Raw genomic sequence first — 19,425 nt, forward strand, 5'->3', positions numbered from 1 at the left:
GGTAGGGATTTGATTTAGTATACTAACGGATCTCACAAAGTTTTTGTTAAGTTTTTGTGGATGAAGTGTTCAAAGAACGAGGAGTTACCGATGTGAGAAGAATAAAGAGAGGCAAGAATTCAAGCTTGGGGATTCCCAAGGCACCCCAAGTAAATATCCCAAGGATACTCAAGCATCTAAGCTTGGGGATGCCCCGGTTGGCATCCCATCTTTCTTCTTCAACAATTATCGGTATACCTCGGTTTTTGTTTTGTTCACATGATTTGTGTCCTTTGTGTTTTTCTTTTTCTTTAAGAACCATGCTAGTATGAGATATCCCTTCATCGATTTATAGAATGATTCATGTGCTTCACTTATATCTTTTGAGTATGACCTTATATAATGCTCTTTGTGCTTCACTTAAATCTTTTGAGTATGGTTTTATAGAATGCTTCGTGTGCTTCACTTATATATTTTGAGCTTGGATGTTGGTTAGTCTATATTAATTGAAGAATGCTCCATGAACTTCACTTATATATTTTGTAGTATGAATAATAGTATCATCTAAAGTGGATTTGGAAGAGTGTCGACTTTAGTTAGTTATGATCCCACTATTCCGAATGAGAAGAATTCTGCTTATGTGGAGAGTAGTAAAATTTCTATGCTTGTAGATAATGAAAAGAATGCTTTATGTGATGGTTATATTGTTGAACTCATTCATGATGCTACTGAAAATTATTATGAGGGAGGAATACATGCTTGTAGTAGTTGCAATAATATCAAGTTTTCTCTCTATGTGCTTAAAGTTTTGAAGTTAGACCTGTTTTTCCTTCCTATGCTAGTTGATTCTTGTTCCTATAAATTGTGTGCTCACAAAATCCCTAGGAATAGGAAGTTAGTTAGATTTAAATGTGCTAGTCATATTCTTCATGATGCTCTCTTTATGTTTCAATTCTTATCTTTTATGCGAGCCTCATTGAAATCATCATGCCTAGCTAGGGGCGTTAAACGATAGCGCTTGTTGGGAGGCAACCCAACTTTATTTTTGTTTCTTACTTTTTGTTCCTGTTAATAATTCAAATAGACTCTGATTAGATGTGTCTTTATGTTTTAATTAGTGTTTGTGCCAAGTAGAACCTTTGGTAAGACTTGGGTGAAGTCTATGTGATCTTGCTGTAAAAAACAGAAACTTTTGCGCTCACGAGATTAGCTTACATTTTTTTACCAGAGAGTAATTTTGAGTTGATTCTTTTTGAAGATGATTAATAGACAAATTCCTCACGTCCACCAATTTATTTCATAATTTTTGGAGTATCAGAAGTATGGTTTCTGTTCAGATCATTACAGACTGTTCTGTTTCTGACAGATTCTGTTTTCATTGCATAGTTTGCTTGTTTTCTAGTTTCTATGGCTTATATTTCTTAATATAAATTGTCGAAATGATATGGTTAAGTAGGCATTATGTGATAAAAATTATGAACCTTGTCTTTGACAGTACCAAAGTGAATGGTTTACTCTTTATCATACTAACCCATCTCACGAAGTTACGTTAAGTTTTGTGTGATTGAAGTTTTCAAGCTTTGGGTAAGATATCGATATAAGGAGAATAAGGAGTGGAAAGACCCTAAGCTTGGGGATGCCCAAGGCACCCCAAGAAAATATTGAAGGAAGACTCAAGCGCCTAAGCTTGGGGATGCTCCGGAAGGCATCCCCTCTTTCGTCTTCAAAACTATCGGTATACCTTACTCGGAGCTATATTTTTATTCGTCACATTATATGTGTTTTGCTTGGAGCGTATTTTCAATTTTACTTGCTGTTTGAATAAAATCATTGGATCAGAAATCTTGAATGAAAAATAGTCCTCCCATGGCTAGTTAATTATTTGACTACTTAGTGTTCTTCACTTATATCTTTTTGGAGTAGTTTGTCACTTACTCACGTGCTTCACGTATATCCTATGAGTAAATGGTTGAATGAATTGAATATCATAAATCTGAATTTATATGGGTTTCATATGCTTATAACATGGGGAGTAATTACTTCACACATAATAAGTATAAGTAGTAAACTTATTGAAAGTTAGCAAACGTAGAATTGGTCACTTGAATAATTCATGAAAGAATATTGAAGGAAGAGAGATTTCACATATAAATATACTATCTTGGACATCTTTTGTAATTGTGAGCACTCATTAAAATATGACATGCTAAAAAGTTGATGTTGGACAAGGAAGACAACTTAATGGGTTATGTTTTCCTATAGCCGAAACGTTATATTGTCTTGGATCATCCAACATGTTGAGCTTGCCTTTCCCTCTCATGCTAGCCAAATTCTTTGCACCAAGTAGAGATACTACTTGTGCTTCCAAACAATCCTTAACCCAGTTTTGCCATGAGAGTCCACCATACCTTCCTATGGATTGAGTAAGATCCTTCAAGTAAGTTGTCATCGGTGCATGCAATAAAAATTTCTCTCTAAATATGTATGATCTATTAGTTCATAGAAAATAAGCTTTATACGAACTTGTGATAGGGAAGAAATAAAAGCGACGGACTGCATAATAAAGGTCTTTATCACAAGAGACAATATAAAGTGACGTTCTTTTGCATTAAGATTTTGTGCATCCAACCATAAAAGCGCATGACAACCTCTGCTTCCCTCTGCGAAGGGCCTATCTTTTACTTTTATCTTCTACCCTTATACAAGAGTCATGGTGATCATCACCTTTCCTTTTTACACTTTTTCCTTTGGCAAGCACTTTGTGTTGGAACGATCCGGATATATATATATCCACTTGGATGTAGGTTTTCATGAATTATTATTGTTGACATTACCCTTAAGGTAAAAGGTTGGGAGGCGAAACTATAAGCCCCTATCTTTCTCTGTGTCCGATTAAAACTTTGAACCCATAAATATCACATGAGTGTTAGCAATTGTGAAAGATTAAATGATAGTTGAGTATGTGGAGTTTGCTGAATCAAAGCTCTTACATAGACCCTTCCCGAAAATAAGATGAATTGCAATTGTTTGATGACTAAGAGCACGGTTTGTTAGTTTTCAAGAAAGTTTATGATCTATCACTACTAGAAAAAGGGCTATAGATGGGATTGACACTAATGGCGCACCAGACAAGCGGTGTGCCATTAGTATATACTAATGGCGCACCACCTTCTGATACGCCATTAGAGTTGAAACTACTAATGGCGCACCTGGCCCAGGGTGCGCCATTAGTATCAAAAAAAATTAACTAGTGCGCCTGTCCAGACATACTAATGGCGCATCCAGACACAGTGCGACATTACTAGTTGTAACTAGTAATGGCGCACCTGCCGGAAAGTGCGCCACTAATGTTGTTTTTTCTATTATATTTTTTATTCCCTTTTTTGCAAAACTACTAATGGCGCACTGTGGAACAGTGCGCCATTAGTATGTTTTTTTTTGCAAAACTACTAATGGCGCACCACCAGAAGGTGCGCCATTAGTAACCTGGATTACTAATGGCGCATTTAGAGTTGGTGCGCCATTAGTAAGTGGGCAGCAACAAGATATTTTGGAGAGCCTCTCCTACCCACACTCACTTTCTCCCCACTTCATTCTCTCCACCTCCTCCTTGTCTCGGGTGCCTCCTCTTTTTCACCTCATTTCCACCATAGATTCATTCAATTTAAGTGGTTAAATTACCTTGTTTTGATAGGTAAGTAAGGGGGGAAGCTATATTTATGTTGTTCTCCCTACAACAATGTGCACATGCACTTTTTATGGCCTAGCTAGATCTATGTATGTTCGTGGTGTTGCATATGTTTGTGGTGTTGCATATGTGTTTGTGTTTGGAGGTGTACCGGTATTTGAAATGCGATAGTTGCCAATATTTTGCCGGAATGTTGATTCATTTCCGTTTCGGCGAGAATTTTGGCATTAAGCATTCTTTTTGGTCCTATTTTTAGGGAAAGTCATGCCAAATTTTTTCTTGGTTCTAAAATATCGTTTTGCTCTACCCCGCAGGCGACCATGGTCCACATGATGACCGAAGGCATCGTGAATAAGTTTTTGAGGTCCGCGAAGGCCGAGATGCTTCAAAAGAACGAGACGGAGATAAGATGTTCGTGTCGAAGATGCAAGCTGAAGAGCCTTATTGCGGACCCGGAATCCGGGCAGGTGCGGGACCACCTGCTCTTGCGTGGTTTCATGGATGGCTATCGGTGGCAAGGTGATGAAGATGACTACGAGGTCGTCCATGGGGGCCGGGCAAGAAATGAGGAAGGGCAGCAAGACAACCACCGCGGCTCGGGCGGGCGAGAAGACGAAGAATCCCCAGGAGATGATCACGACGGTGATGCTGTACACAGTCATCATGTAGAAGATGCAGGACATGATGATGAGGAAGATGCCGGAGCAGACGACGGGCATGATCATGAAGATGATGATGCCGGCGGAGCAGACGACGCTGGACCATCGATGGGCTGGGTGCAGGACCCTCATATTCAAGAGCTGCTTCTCAAGCAGACGGATAACGCAAGAGCTGCCGCCCGAGAGAAAGCCAAGATGGATCAACTTGAGTTAGACGCGGTTACTCCATTGTATGAAGGATGCAGGCCCGAGGGTACCCGCCTGAAAGTAACGCTCATGGCTCTGGAGATGAAGGTAAAACACAAAATGACCGACGCATGCTTCGACGAGAACATGTCATTCTGGCACGAACGTCTTCCCAAGGGGAACAAGTGCCCGACCAGTTTGGAGGAGGCGAAGAAAATCGTGTGTCCTCTGGATTTACCGCACGTGAAATACCATGTGTGCATGAACAATTGCATCATTTATCGGGACGAGCACGCGGAGTCTACCATATGTCCGGTGTGCGGCGTCACTCGATACAAGAAGAGGAAGAAAGCTCCTCGAAAAGTGGTGTGGTACTTTCCGATCACTCCTCGTCTGCAGCGGTATTTCGCGGACCCTAAGGTAGCAAAGCTCCTGCGTTGGCACGCGGATAGGGAGGAGAAGAAGCGAGAAGATGACGCAAATGATCCGGAGATAGATAAAAAAGACAAGATGCTGAGTCACCCTAAGGATGCGAGCCAGTGGCAAGCGTTGAACTTCGAAGACCTAGAATTTGGGAACGATCCAAGGAACATCGTGCTAGGCGCGAGCACCGATGGAGTCAATCCGTTTGGCAGCCAGAGAAGCACACATAGCACCTGGCCTGTGTTTGTGTGGATGTACAACCTTCCCCCCTGGTTGTGCATGAAGAGGAAGTACATTCACATGAGTATGCTAATTGAAGGACCGAAACAACCAGGGAACGACATCAATCTGTATCTGGGGCTGCTGAAAGAGGAGCTTGACACGCTGTGGAAAACGCCAGCCAATACGTGGGACGCCGCAGAGAAAGAATATTTCCCTATGAGAGCCGCGCTGCTCACGACGGTGCACGACTATCTCGGTTACGGATATGTCGCGGGGCAGGTGGTCCACGGATTTTCTGGATGCGTCAGGTGCATGGATGACACAACGTATCGCCAGCTAGATAGAGATCCCGGGTCTTTGAAAACCGTGTTCATGGGACATCGAAGGTGGCTTCGCGATGATGACCCGTGGAGAAAACGCAAGGATCTATTCGATGGTGAAACCAAACCCCGAGGACGCCCGCGTACGAGGAGCGGCGAGGAAATAGACGAGCTGTTGAAAAATTGGAAAGACTGCCCACTGCCGGGAAAGAAGCAAAAGGCGCCAGAGCCGGGAAAGAAGCGAAAGGCGCCAGAGCCGCTGCTGAAGGTATGGAAAACGAGGTCTGTTTTCTGGGACTTGCCGTACTGGAAGATCCACCGTGTGCCTCACAGCCTTGATGTCATGCATATCACGAAGAACGTGTGCGAGAGTCTGCTTGGTACCCTGCTCAACATGCCAGAGAGGACCAAAGATGGGCCGAAAGCAAGGGCAGACTTGAAATCAATGGGCATCAGGCAGGAGCTTCACGCTATATATGATGATGATGAGGCGAAGCAGGACACGGAAAGTCATCGCAAAGGCAAAAAGGCCAAGAAGACCGGAAATGACTACCCTCCCGCGTGCTTCACTCTAAGTCAGGAGGAGATCGAGCAGTTTTTCACCTGCCTCGTAGGAGTAAAACTTCCTTACGGTTACGCGGGGAAGATAAGCAGATACCTAGACCTAGCGAAGCTGAAGTTCAGCGGGATGAAGTCTCACGACTGTCACATGCTGATGACGCAGATACTTCCAGTTGCAATCCGTGGGATCATGGACGCGCACGTCCGTGAAACGCTATTTGGCCTATGCAACTTTTTCGACGTCATCTCTCGGAAGTCTGTTGGCGTGAGGCAACTCAGAAGGCTACAGGAAGAGATCGTGGTGATACTATGCGAGCTTGAGATGTACTTCCCGCCCGCATTCTTCGACGTTATGGTGCATCTGCTGGTCCATATCGTGGACGATATCATCCAACTCGGGCCGACGTTCCTGCATAGCATGATGCCGTTCGAAAGGATGAATGGTGTCATCAAAGGATACGTTCGCAACATGTCACGTCCAGAGGGAAGCATAGCCAGGGGCTTTCTGACCGAAGAGTGCATCTCCTACTGCACGAATTATCTAGGCATCGAGAACCCCGTTGGTCTGCCCGTCAACAGGCACCTCGGTAGGCTCGCTGGATGGGGTCACCGTGAGGGTCGCCGCGAAATGCATGTCGACTTCGAGGGTCGACTCGCCGACTTTGAAAGAGCAAACCTAGTCGCGCTACAACACATAGACGTGGTCGATCCTTGGGTGGTAGAGCACAAAACCTTTATTAAGAAGACGTACAATGACCGAGGCCAACAGAGGACGGACGGAGATATACTCAAAGAGCACAACTCATGTTTCACGCGTTGGTTCAAGCAGAAGCTTCTGTCGTACCCTTTACATGAGGATTCTTCCGCGGAAGAACAACTCATATTCGCCTTGTCACAGGGCACCGAGCACAACCTGATGACCTATGAGGCGTACGATATCAACGGCTACACATTCTACACCGAGGCCAAGGACATGAAGAGCGATGGTTATCAGAACTCCGGGCTAACGATGGAATCCTACACCGGTAACGACAAGGACAGATACTACGGAAGGATCGAGGAGATCTGGGAGCTGAGCTACGCTGGAGAGAAGGTCCCGATGTTCCGTGTCAGATGGGCCAAGAGCGTCCTAAAAGAAGACCGGTATTTCACCACCATGGTTATACCCGAAGCCAAATCCAAGACCGCAGGCGCAAAAGTCACCGCGAAAAATGAGCCATGGGTACTGGCTTCCCAAGTGGAGCAATGCTTCTTCATTACCGACCCGTCAAAGCCCAGTCGTGTTGTCATGAGGAGAGGCAAAAGGAAGATCATCGGAATGGATGGAGTAGCCAATGAGCAAGACTTCGACAAGTACGGCGACCCGAGAATCGAACATGACAACGATGATGAAGTAGCAGCATACACCACAAGAAGAAGCAGGACCACCCTACCTAAAGGACGTCCGTTCCACAGAAGAACTCCATTGGCGAAAAAGAAGGGCAAGAAGATTGTGAACAGATAGCTAGCTAAGATCGATTGTATTTAAATCGTAGCCTTCATTTCTCCGACGCCGGCACGGGAGCTTAATGCACCCGGGTGTACGCCGGCCGGCACCTCTGCAGCAAGCGGCCCCTCCGTCAACTGCACGCCCGCCGTTGGTGGTGCCTCGACATTAGCCGAGCTCGACGCCATCATCACGGTAACTAATTAAGCCTCTCTCGGCCGAGGACTTCATCTCCTTGCCTTTGACTGGGCATCCCTAACGCCCTACATGTTTTCGCAGGGCGCCGCCGACGTTCCGTGCACTCTCCCGCACTTCGTGAACAACGAGTTGGTTGATGTCGCCAAGGGCAAAATCGTTCAACCGGGCAACCCCTTGTTCCACGGTACCCAGATGCCACCCAACTTGTTTAGGGTTCAACTGGTTCGGGTGCTGCCAGGCTGCGACGAGTTGTTACCTCCGATTCGACCCATCGGGGCCGACGATGATGACGTGATGACCCTCAGCGCCTGCCTGAGCTGGCCCCTGCTTTGGCCGAAGAGCCAGATTCATTTGGGGGCGGGGGACACCACCCCAAAGACAACACCGCCAGTCGTGCCGGCGCCAAGTCGGCCCCATGGTAAGACCGCCGCAACGGTGCCAGACATCCCTATGCCACTGGATCCAAACATGCATATGGCACAGGATCAGAACGACGACAACGACGATACATTTGCCAACGTCGATCAGTACTTTGCTGATCATGGGTACAGTGGCGACTTCATGGGGCCTCCTTCTCAAGAACCCAACCCAACAAAAGACGTGTGCGATCTAGCTGGTACCGCGGAGAAGCCAAGTTGCAACAGGCGTCGTCTGCAGTTCAGCTCTCAGGAGACGCCTCCAGCTGCCGACTTCACCGAGCCTCAGATAGGCGAGGTGCGAAATATGATCAGCCCCAACACACTCAAGAAGGCGGTCTGTGAGCAGAACTCGGTCCCATTACAGGAGAAGAAGAAGGCACGCAAAAGAAAGACTAACAAGGGTGCGGGCCAGCCGGCACCGAGTATGATCCGTGCTCAGGACGGACCACCTTCAACTGAGGATATCTCGAGGAGGGTGCATGTGGCGGGTAGGCCAATGCTACCGAGAAATATGCTCGATGCTGCAACCGGTGCTATGCGGAGTCTGCATGACAGTGTTCTTTCTTTGGAGAAGCGGTGTCTCGGAGAGAAGGACGTGGCATACCCGGTTTTCGCGGCCAAGGTGCCAGAGGGCAAGGGCTTTGTGGATAACTCCATCGGGGGTACGATCGTCCTGCGGTTTGATGACATCCACGCTATGTTGAACCTTCATCCGCTGCACTACACCTTCGTTCGGCTATTTTCGCTGAGTATGGCGATGCGGATCATTCGCGACAAGACCCCGGACATCGTGATAGTCGACCCCTTCTACATGCGTGCCAAGATCTTGGGCAGCGCTGGGGACCGGCAAGTCGCGAGTTCTTACCTCGAAGGCGTCATTCTGGCAAACCAAGATAAGGATAACTTCCTCGTGCCTTACTTTCCCGAGTAAGTCCTCCCCTCAACCGCCCCGTAACATATGAATTCTTAGATTTCGATCGTTTTTCTTTTAACATTCCGTGTTTTCTGCAGTGACACACATTGCACGCTCATCCTCCTAAGCCCCAAATATTCGATGGCCACGTATTTCGACCCGGACCGTCAGTCGAACGTAGACTACACAAATGTCAAGAAGGTTCTTGATGATGTTCTCCCCGGCTACGTCAAATCTGGAGGCACCTTCACCAGGCCTATTCGTAAGTACGACAAGCACGTGTTCTCCCACAATACGACGTTCTGCTGCGTCAAGCAGCCGCCTGGCGGTCAGAAGGATGCCTACTACGCCATCCATCACATGCGGGCGATCGTACGGGACCATCATCAACTTCTGCTACCGAGTAGACTCAAAGATTGGGCCGCGAGCGTGTCGGCAATCCAGGACGCGGACATCAGACAAGAACTCTTTCGCATCCAGTCGGAGTTTGCGGAAATCATCCATCAAGATGTCCTTCGTACCTCGGGGCAGTTCTACCTCAGAAATCAACCGTCCAACAGTGACATCGACACAATCCTACAAATGCAGGCTGACAACGCCCGTTGTTTCATGACTCCCACGATAGACGGCGGCTTCATCCACGCTCCGGTCCCTTGAGTCGAGTCGAAAGCAGTGATGCTGTGTCTAGTTCTGAAACATCGATTGGCTCATGTTGTAATTAAACTTTAATGAACTTGTAGTATGTCTCTTTGGTTTCAAGAGTCATTCAACTTAGATGTAATCGATGCTATTAATGTCTTGCTTTTCTCTTCCGATCGTTCTGTTGCATACTTATATATTGCTTATGTATTGTCTGTGAATTGGTACTAACGTTTCGTTTGGCTACTGCATAGCGATGCCGTGGTATGTCGTGTACAAGGGTAAGGTTCCCGGAGTCTACGACGACTGGGAGGAGTGTTGGAGACAGGTTCACCGATTCAGCGGTAACAGTTACAAAGGGTACGCCACTAGGGCCGAGGCCGAATCTAGATACGCCCGCTATCTAGCGGGAGAGGGGAGGGAGCGTTGGAGGAACCGGATGAAGATGAGTTTCATCGTGATGATGCTCATCGTGATGACCGCAGCTCTCTTCTATGTGATGGTAGTTTAGATGATCGATATCGACTTGTAATGTGAAGACAAACTCGCGGTCTCGAGACTTGTAATATAATGTTCTATCTTTGTTCGGTCTTTTCAATTCGGAGACTAATATGATGAATTGTATTCGGAGACTAAAATGATGAATTGTATTCAGAGACTAATCTTCTATTGTATTCGATGAATCTGTTGTTGATGTGTGCTGTCTATATTTTGTCCAATTATACATTTTGTAACCTGTGCAAAAAACAGAAAATTAAAAAATAAAGAAAAACCTAATATTCATACTAATGGCGCATCACATCATAGTGCGCCATTAGTATGCCAAAGGATACTAATGGCGCATCACTAAACAGTGCGTCATTAGTATGCCGAAGTTACTAATGGTGCATCCTGTTGTTGTGCGCCATTAGTATGCCAAAGCACCTGGGTATAGATGGCCCCCTGGGAGGCATACTAATGGCGCACTGTTGTATATACTAATGGCGCATCTGGGGTGCGCCATTAGTATACCAGATACTAATGGCGCACCAGTGGTGCGCCATTAGTAAAATATACTAATGGCGTGGCACTAATGGCGCACCACTAATGCGCCATTAATGGCGCCATTAGTAGGCCTTTTCCTAGTAGTGTATACTTTAACATGTGAATAGCTTGTTACTTGATCATGAGAAGTTTTATGAGTTGAGCTACTGTTATGATATATAATGATGCTAGAAAAAGTGATTGGAATTATCATTGATCAAACTTGTGCACTTTCTAGCATTCACACTTCATTAATTATTTCTTTTATCATTTACCTACTCGAGGACGAGCAGGAATTAAGCTTGGGGATGCTGATACGTCTCCAATGTATCTATAATTTATGAAGTATTCATGCCATGTTTACGATAGTTTTATATGATTTTGGTATGATTTGATTAGAACTAACCCGGACTGACGTTGTTTTCAACAGAACTACCGTGGTGTTGTTTTTGTGCAGAAATAAAAGTTCTCGGAATGCGATGAAAATCAACGGAGAATTTTTCTGGAAAATATAAAAAATACTGGAACGAAGAGTTACCGGAGGGGAGGCCCCTGGGCCCCACGAGGGTGGAGGGTGTGCCCACCCCCCTAGGGCGCGCCCCTGTGCCTCGTGGACTCCCCGTGGGGCCCCTGACTTGTTCTTGACGCCAACCTCTCCTATAAATACCCAAACCTCCAGAAATTAACCTAGATCAGAAGTTCCGCCACCGCAAGCCTCTATAGCCATGAGAAATCAATCTAGGCCCTCTGTCGCACCCTGCCGGAGGGGGCCATCATCACCGGAGGCCATGGAGGAGGATCCCGGAGAGGCCATCATCGTCATGAAGGCCAAGGACCAGAGGGAGAACCTCTCCCCATCCAGGGGGGAGGCCATGGAGGAGGAAGCACAAGGGGGAGAACCTCTCCTCCTCTCTTTCGGTGGCGCTCGAGTGCCATCGGGAGGGGAATCATCGCCGCGGTGATAGTCTTCATCAACATCACCATCATCATGATCATCACCATCCTCATCTATTTTACGCGGTCCACTCTCCCGCACCCCGCTGTAATCCCTACTTGAACATGGTGCTTTATGCCACATATTATGATCCAATGGTGTGTTGCCATCCTATGATGTTTTGAGTAGATATCCTTTGTCTTTGGGTTGATTGATGATCTAGATTGGTATGAGTTGTATGTTTTATTTTGGTGTTGTCCTATCGTGCCCTCCGTGTCGCGCAAGCGTGAGGGATTCCCGCTGTAGGGTGTTGCAATACGTTCATGATTCGCTTATAGTGGGTTGTTTGAGTGACAGAACCCGAGTAAGGGGATTGTTGCGTATGGGATAAAGGGGACTTGATGCTTTAATGCTATGGTTGGGTTTTACCTTAATGATCTTTAGTAGTTGCGGATGCTTGCTAGAGTTCCGATCATAAGTGCATATGATCCAAGAAGAGAAAGTATATATGTTAGCTTATGCCTCTCCCTCATACGAAATTGCAATAGTGATTACCGATCTTGTTAACAATTGCTTAGGATAATTCCGCACACCGACCCATCATTATCCCACACTCGCTATTTATAATATTTAGTAATATATTCTAACTTTATGATAACAACACATACTTTTATGTTTTAGCTCTCCGATATCATGCAAAGTTATCCTCTTCATACCCACAACTTAGTTTTATTTCTCGTTTCTAGTTGGAAGCAAACGTTCGGTGTACGTAGAGTCGTATCAGTGGCAGATAGGACTTGAGAGAATATTGATCTTACCTTTAGCTCCTTGTGGGTTCGACACTCCATGCTTATCACTTCCATCATTGGGAATTGCTACGATGATTCCCTGCAATTGGGGATTATCAGCAAGCCGCAGCGGCCACGTGGAGCCCCATTTGTCCCAGTTCATGGGCGAACCGGGACTAAAGGTTTTGGGCTTTAGTACCGACCCTTTAGTCCCGGTTCCCGAACCGGGACAAATGGGCCTTATGAACTGGGACAGATGACCCTTTTTCTACTAGTGAATTGATAGAAAAGCGCAAAGTTATGACGATATCCAAGGCAATGATTATGTAATATAGGCATCACGTCCGTGTTAAGTAGACCGACTCCTGCCTGCATCTACTACTATTACTCCACACATCGACCGTTATCCAGCATACATCTAGAGTATTAAGTTCATAAAGAGAACGGAGTAACGCCTTAAATAAGATGACATGATGTAGAGGAATACACTCATGCAATATGATATAAACCTCATCTTTTTATCCTCGATGGCAACAATTCAATACGTGTCTCGCTACCCCTACTTTGTCACTGGGTGAAATCACGCAAGATTGAACCCAGAGCTAGGCACCTCTCGCATTGCAAGAAAAACCAATCTAGTTGGCCAAACCAAACCGATAATTCGAAGAGAAATACAAAGATACCAAATCATGCATATAAGAATTCAGAGAAGATTCAAATAATATTCATAGATAAGCTGATCATAAATCCACAATTCATCGGATCTCGACAAATACACCGCAAAAGAAGATTACATCGGATAGATCTCCAAGAACATCGAGGAAAACATGGTATTGAGAATCAAAGAGAGAGAGAAAAAGCCATCTAGCTACTAGCTATGGACCCGTAGGTCTGAGGTAAACTATTCACGCTTCATCAGAAAGGGCAATGGAGTTGATGTGGATGCCCTCCGTGATCGAATCACCCTCCGGCAGGATGCCAAAGAAGGCCCCAAGATGAGATCTCACGGGAACAGAAGGTTGCGGTGCTGGAAAAGTGTTTTCGCGGATGCTTCTGGTAGTTCTGGAATATATGTGAATATATAGGGCAAAGGGGTAGGTCAGAGGAGTCACGAGGAGGTGGCAAGGTAGGGGTGCCCCCCCTAGGCGCGACCCACCCTTGTCGCCGCCTCGCGGCTCTTCTGACTTGGACTCCAAATCCCCTGGGTGTCTTCTGGTCCAAGAAAAATCATCGTGAAGTTTTATTCCGTTTGGACTCCGTTTGGTATCCCTTTTCCGTGAAGCTCAAAAATAAGGAAAGAACCAGAAACTGGCACTGGGCTCTAGGTTAATAGGTTAGTCCCAAAAATAATATAAAATAACATATTAATGCATATAAAACATTCAAAACAGATAATATAATAGCATGAAACAATCAAAAATTATAGATACGTTGGATACGTATCAGATCGCCGTGCATCCCCTCGAAGAATTGCGGCGTCGACGTATCGACGCGGCGAGGAGGGCAGCTTTGGTGGATCGAATGGAGTGGAGGGTGCGGGGGAGGGGGGTTTGGGGAATATTATTGACTAGTTGGCCGAAGGGGAGTTGAATTTGGGATTTGAGGGAAATTTTCGCGCGGTGGGCGGGGGAGTTTGGTGCATGGTCGGTTTCTCCAAATATGGTCCCATGTATTAATGAAGAGGCAAACCGAAGCGCGTTTCCTTTGGGTGAGCGGTATGCAGGACCAGGCGTGTGAAGGGTACAATGCGACCACGACACACGTGTTGTAAGTGTACCACCTTTTCCTTTTAAACTTGTAGAGCGTAACACTTGGTTTTGGTGTTTTGCGCGATCCATTGATACAAATCCTGATTAAAACGGCACGAGCGGGTCTTTTCCCGCGTGATATGCTAAGAGTTTGGCTTAGTTGGTTTGACAGACAAAGCGAGAAAAAGATGTGAAATGTGTGAATATGTAGTAGACATACTATTGGAGGGCCTAAGAGAAATTGTGTATGTAAACACTCTTTTTTTATTTACTTCGCATATTAGTTTTGTCTCATGTCAAACCTTCTAAACTTTGACCAAGTTTATACATACAAAAACAATGACAACCATGATACCAATCGCAAATAGTTCGTATGAGTCAACTGTATGCCACGTATAGCACACGCAACTCTAATCTGTATTGTGCTTGATGTCTCCGCCATGGCACATAGTTCATCTTATTGGTGACGGTTTTATTTTGATACCGTTTGCGATTCATGCATCACACACAGTTTCATCAATTGGTCTCTGATCGATGTGTCGTGTTTGGACCATTCTGCAATAGTATTGAGACATTTCGTGAGTGCGATGTTGTGTTTGTCGACCTTGGACCTCATGTCGGGGAGTTCCCAAACATGGTGATGACCCATTCCGGCACGACATCTTGAGCATGAGTTAGCCACAGTGCGGGACCACACCAAACCGAGCAAAGGTCGCCCGACCAAGGAGAGCGTGGTAACCACTCTTGAAGGGGACTACCTTGTAACATCCCAGATGTAATAAACATTGCTATTGTTGCTTTTATATACTTCCTCCGTCTCAAATTTTTTGTCTTAAAATTTGTCTAAATACGAATGTATCAAGTCACGTTTAGTATTAGATACATCCGTATTTAAACAAATCTAAGACAAGAATTTTGGAACGGAGGAAGTATTAAATAGGTTTGCATTTCATGTCATCATGCCATGACATGCTTCCATTAATTTGACTTAATCTTTTAATCACCACAACATTTCCTAAATAACAATTCTAATTAAAATTGCTTTTATATTCATATCGGGGTCTATATCACCCTCGTTCCTTTTTGGGTCGTGTGCACCAAGTCACTTCCCAAACTTTGCACATAGTGCTCTTTTGTCACAACAGAGCAGCTATAAAAAGCTGGGAATTTTAGACCAAGCATAGCCACCTCACGTAATTGAAAACCCCATTTATTTTGTGAACGATATTATTTTGTAAAACAAATATTAAATGAAGTCCAAATGACCGAAAACATTACGTATATTGCTATAGCAAAGCCACATTTAAAATTTCATGTCATTCGGAGCTTGTTTGATACCCAACGATTAACCGAGGAGGCAATATAGCAGGTACAAGAATTAATTAGATTTTGCTATAAAATAATTCTAAACATGGGTTGCAAATATTTCCCTCTCACGCCCCAGTTTGGGGTGAAACTCGATCGAACTCGGACATATAATCCTTATACCATATCCTATCATATATTTATTTTTGGATTCAGAAGCGGAACAAATACGGATTAAAATACCGGATTATGCGGATACGGATACCGGAATATGTGGATTCAGAAGCGGTACGATAATGGAGCGACATCCGATCAAAAACAGTCATTTACAATATTCATATACAAGGAAATAAATACTTTAAACTATAATTATACATAAACAAATATTAATACGTACACTTTAGAAACACAAAAGGCACTAGATGGTATAAAAATAAGCCGAAGAAATCACTAACAAGCATATGTCTTGTCTCAAAAGCAAAGATAGCATCCACGTGCAGGAACTTCAATTTCTAGCCCAATAGCCCAAAAACACTTCAATTTCTAGCCCAATAGCCTAAAAAGTAGTTCCTGCCTTTTATAGGCGGCCTCCCCTCCCAAATCTGTGGGAGACGAATCCATTCAATTTTCACAGCCGCCAGCCGCAGCGCCGCCACTTGCAGCCACAGCGCCGCCGCCCCTCGCAGCGATCCAGCCAGCCGCAGCCTCTCGAACCGGTGCATTCCGACCGTCCGCGGAAGCCCGCGTTGGGCCCTCCCGAGCCCATCTGAGCCCGGAAGTACCGCCGCCTCGCCCGCTCGTTCCCAGCCTCGCGCAGGAGAGCTTCTCCGCCGCCGGTCCAACACGGCATCGTGCTCAGACGCCGCCGCAGGTAACCTCGTCGCCGCTCGCACGTGCCTCCGTTCCTCCTCGCGCCACACCGCTGTTGACCGCCAGCCTCCGCCGTTGCTCTTTTCCAGGAGCCGCCACCGCGCTGCTACGCCGGAGACGCCGGATCTCCTCCGCGCGCGCCCCGCCGTCGTCAAATCCTAGCGGGGGACGGACGGAATCGAGCTCCCGCGACCTGTCGCGCTCAGATCTGTGCTCAGCCGCCGCCAAGAACGCCTCTGCCGCGGATCCAAGCTCCTCCGGCGAGATCGCGTCGTCGCCGCCGCCCGCGTTGACCTCCAGCGCAACGTCCAGGCCGTGTTTGCCTGACCGGTGGGGCCGCGCCACCAGCAACCGAGGTGAGCAGCGCCTCCCCTCGCTTGCTTCCTGTTGGGCCTCGGTCCGTGAGCGTTCTTTGTTTAATTTCGCATGTGAGCGCTGTTTACTTGATCGTCTTTCATTCGGTCGTGTGCCATCAGGCCGCTCTCGCCACTCGTTATGTGAACCGCGTTAAACTAACCCTAATTTGACTACCACTCGTACGTAAGCTAGCCTACTAGAGTACGAATATGTATCAAGGACGGACCACATGTCTAGTACCCAGCCTATATATATCATGCAGTGGCCGTGGACGAGCTCCTGGCCTTCGACAAGGCAAAGCAAGCAATTTTGTGGTCGCTACGATAGATGTTTAGCACGCCTCCTTTGGTTTCATTACTACTCCCTCCATAAAGTAATATAAGAGCGCCTAGGTCACTATCATCGATAGCTAATGCCTCCTCCGATGTTTAATTCACTGGCCGATTCATAATTTTCTTTACTGTTAGCAGTCTAGTCCTTCTATCTGTTAACCTTTTTTTTCTCAACCTCTTGCAGATCTCGAGTTGAAACGTGATGTCTCTCGTTAAGCTAGAGGTCATTACATGCAACATGCCTTCTCTTATCACCGAAGACACATCTCATATGGCACTGGTTTCGTTGTTTCATACCGTGACAATAGGTGTGTGATAATGACAAATGAGCACGTCATAGCTGGGTCTTATAGCATCACGGTTCTGCTGAGTGAACATCGATTCACCGATGCTTATGTGAAACGAGCGGGCCCTGCAGACCTTGCTCTGGTAGAACTGAAAGACGTTGTTGCAGAGTTTCGACCTATGATATTCCAGGAGTTGCCAATTCCTGCTCTCCGATCTGTGGTATACTTGCATGGATTTTTCCCTGCATTTGGAGGGACAGCTATCCTCCCTTCAAGCTGCCCTGGCCATATCACGTATGTAATTAATGGAACTCTAACTTTAATACTTTGCTTTCATTTTCTGACTTACAATAGCATTTACTGATGCTATTTATTTTTCATGTTTTTTTTTCAGTGGCATGTGGTATAGAGATAATGAACATCTTCTTCTAGGGGATTTCATAAGTGAGCCTGGATGTTCTGGTGGTCCCATTACCATGGGGGATAGAGTGATTGCAGTGTTAGCAGGAGGTAGGCACGGATGTAGGACAATGCTTTCTACTCTGACTGTGTACATGACACTAATGGAATGGTGTGATTTTCATGTAAGGGATCCAGACTTCATTTCAATTTTTAATTCACCTTATATAGGCTGTCCTTCCAACCCTAGTATTTCTTTTCAGAGCCCAAACCATACTATTGCTGGGATGCTTCGAAGGCTTTGTTGATCAGCTTTGTTGGGATACCAAGGTACTTTCTCTGTTTAAGTAACCATATTTTCTGTCGATCAACCATGAACAACAACTACTATTAATAAACTATATACTAAGTACTTGATGACAATGAGTACCAAATTATTTACCTTCCAAATAAATAAATTATTTATTGATAAAATGGATGGAGAGAACAGGACCTCCCCTCACTATGCCTATCACAATGAGACCAACCGTTTATTTATTGCTCCCTATCACAAAGAGACCAACTTCATGGATGACAATGAGTACCAAATTATTTATTGCTCCCTATCACAAAGAGACCAACCATTTGCTTTAATACTATACTCTATGATCGTGCCAAATGTATCTTGTTTTATGCTTGTATTGCTTTAAGTCATCTGTTTCTCACGTTTTCTCTTTTGGCATGTATTGAAGCCAGCAGGGATGAAATGTGAGTGACTTGGAATGATAGCTTGCTGCCTTGCTGAAGTGTAGAGTGGAGCGAAAGACGGTTCTCGTTTAGTTCTGAAGTTGTCGGACTGCTTTGTTAAGCTATTTGTTGTTTATCTAGTACTAGTACGTAGAGTAAGTTATTCGTGTCCGACTGGGCTACACTAGACTGTTAGGTACTGCCATTCGTTATCAGACCAAGTTTGCATGTTTTGAGTTGCTGTCCTACTCTTACAGAGACATGTGATGCGTTAATTGCTGCCTATCTAACTGCATGTCCAACTCCGACTTCTAGACACGGTATTTGTCTGCGAGATAGTAATACGGAAGCCGGCCATCCAACCATACATGCATACATTTTGAATCGAATTTGAACAAACTGGATAACTTCAATGCAAACAAGATGATTTTAATCTAAACCAGACCAAAATCATTCAATTTTAATGTATAATCATATCCATACACAAATTAAGATTTAGACAGTGGACCAACCAGAAGTCATGGTAGATAACGCATGATCATTCAGACTACACCCAGACTTGGAGCATCTCCAGCCGCGCCCCTAACAAGGTCCCCCAGGTCGGCCTAGTCGCGTCCACAAAGGCCCAGTTTTCGCTGGCTCAGGCTGAAATTGGCGCCGGCGGACCCAGGCCGAACCCGGTGCGCTGGGGCCGCTTGGGGGTGCCGACCGAATCGTTTTTGGCGCGAAAATCGGCGGGCCCTCTTTGGCAGCGACTCGGCTCTTCTCGCCGCTTCGTTGTCCTCATCGCCTCGGTTCCCGCGACGAATCAATGCCAAAGTTGCCGCGCCGGTCAGTCCTCTCCATTGATGCCTCACGGGCGGCACAGTGAAGACCGGACGACGCGCGTCCCTCGCCCGCCACGTGTACACACGGCGACCACGCGTAAGCGCGGCTCCTCCGCGTATATAAGCCGCCCCCAGC

The 19,425-nt window shown here is 45.8% G+C and overlaps 1 long non-coding RNA gene across 1 annotated transcript; it reads left to right on the top strand.

The window, feature by feature from the left end:
• Positions 1-16,034: 16,034 nt before the first annotated feature.
• On the top strand, positions 16,035-18,747 carry LOC123125244 (uncharacterized). Its single transcript, XR_006461357.1, has 6 exons — positions 16,035-16,362; positions 16,451-16,717; positions 17,235-17,631; positions 17,732-17,921; positions 18,000-18,066; positions 18,468-18,747. It is a non-coding gene; the product is annotated as an uncharacterized lncRNA (long non-coding RNA).
• Positions 18,748-19,425: the final 678 nt, after the last annotated feature.

Source organism: Triticum aestivum, chromosome 5D (assembly GCF_018294505.1).
Source record: "Triticum aestivum cultivar Chinese Spring chromosome 5D, IWGSC CS RefSeq v2.1, whole genome shotgun sequence".
NCBI lineage: Eukaryota > Viridiplantae > Streptophyta > Magnoliopsida > Poales > Poaceae > Triticum > Triticum aestivum.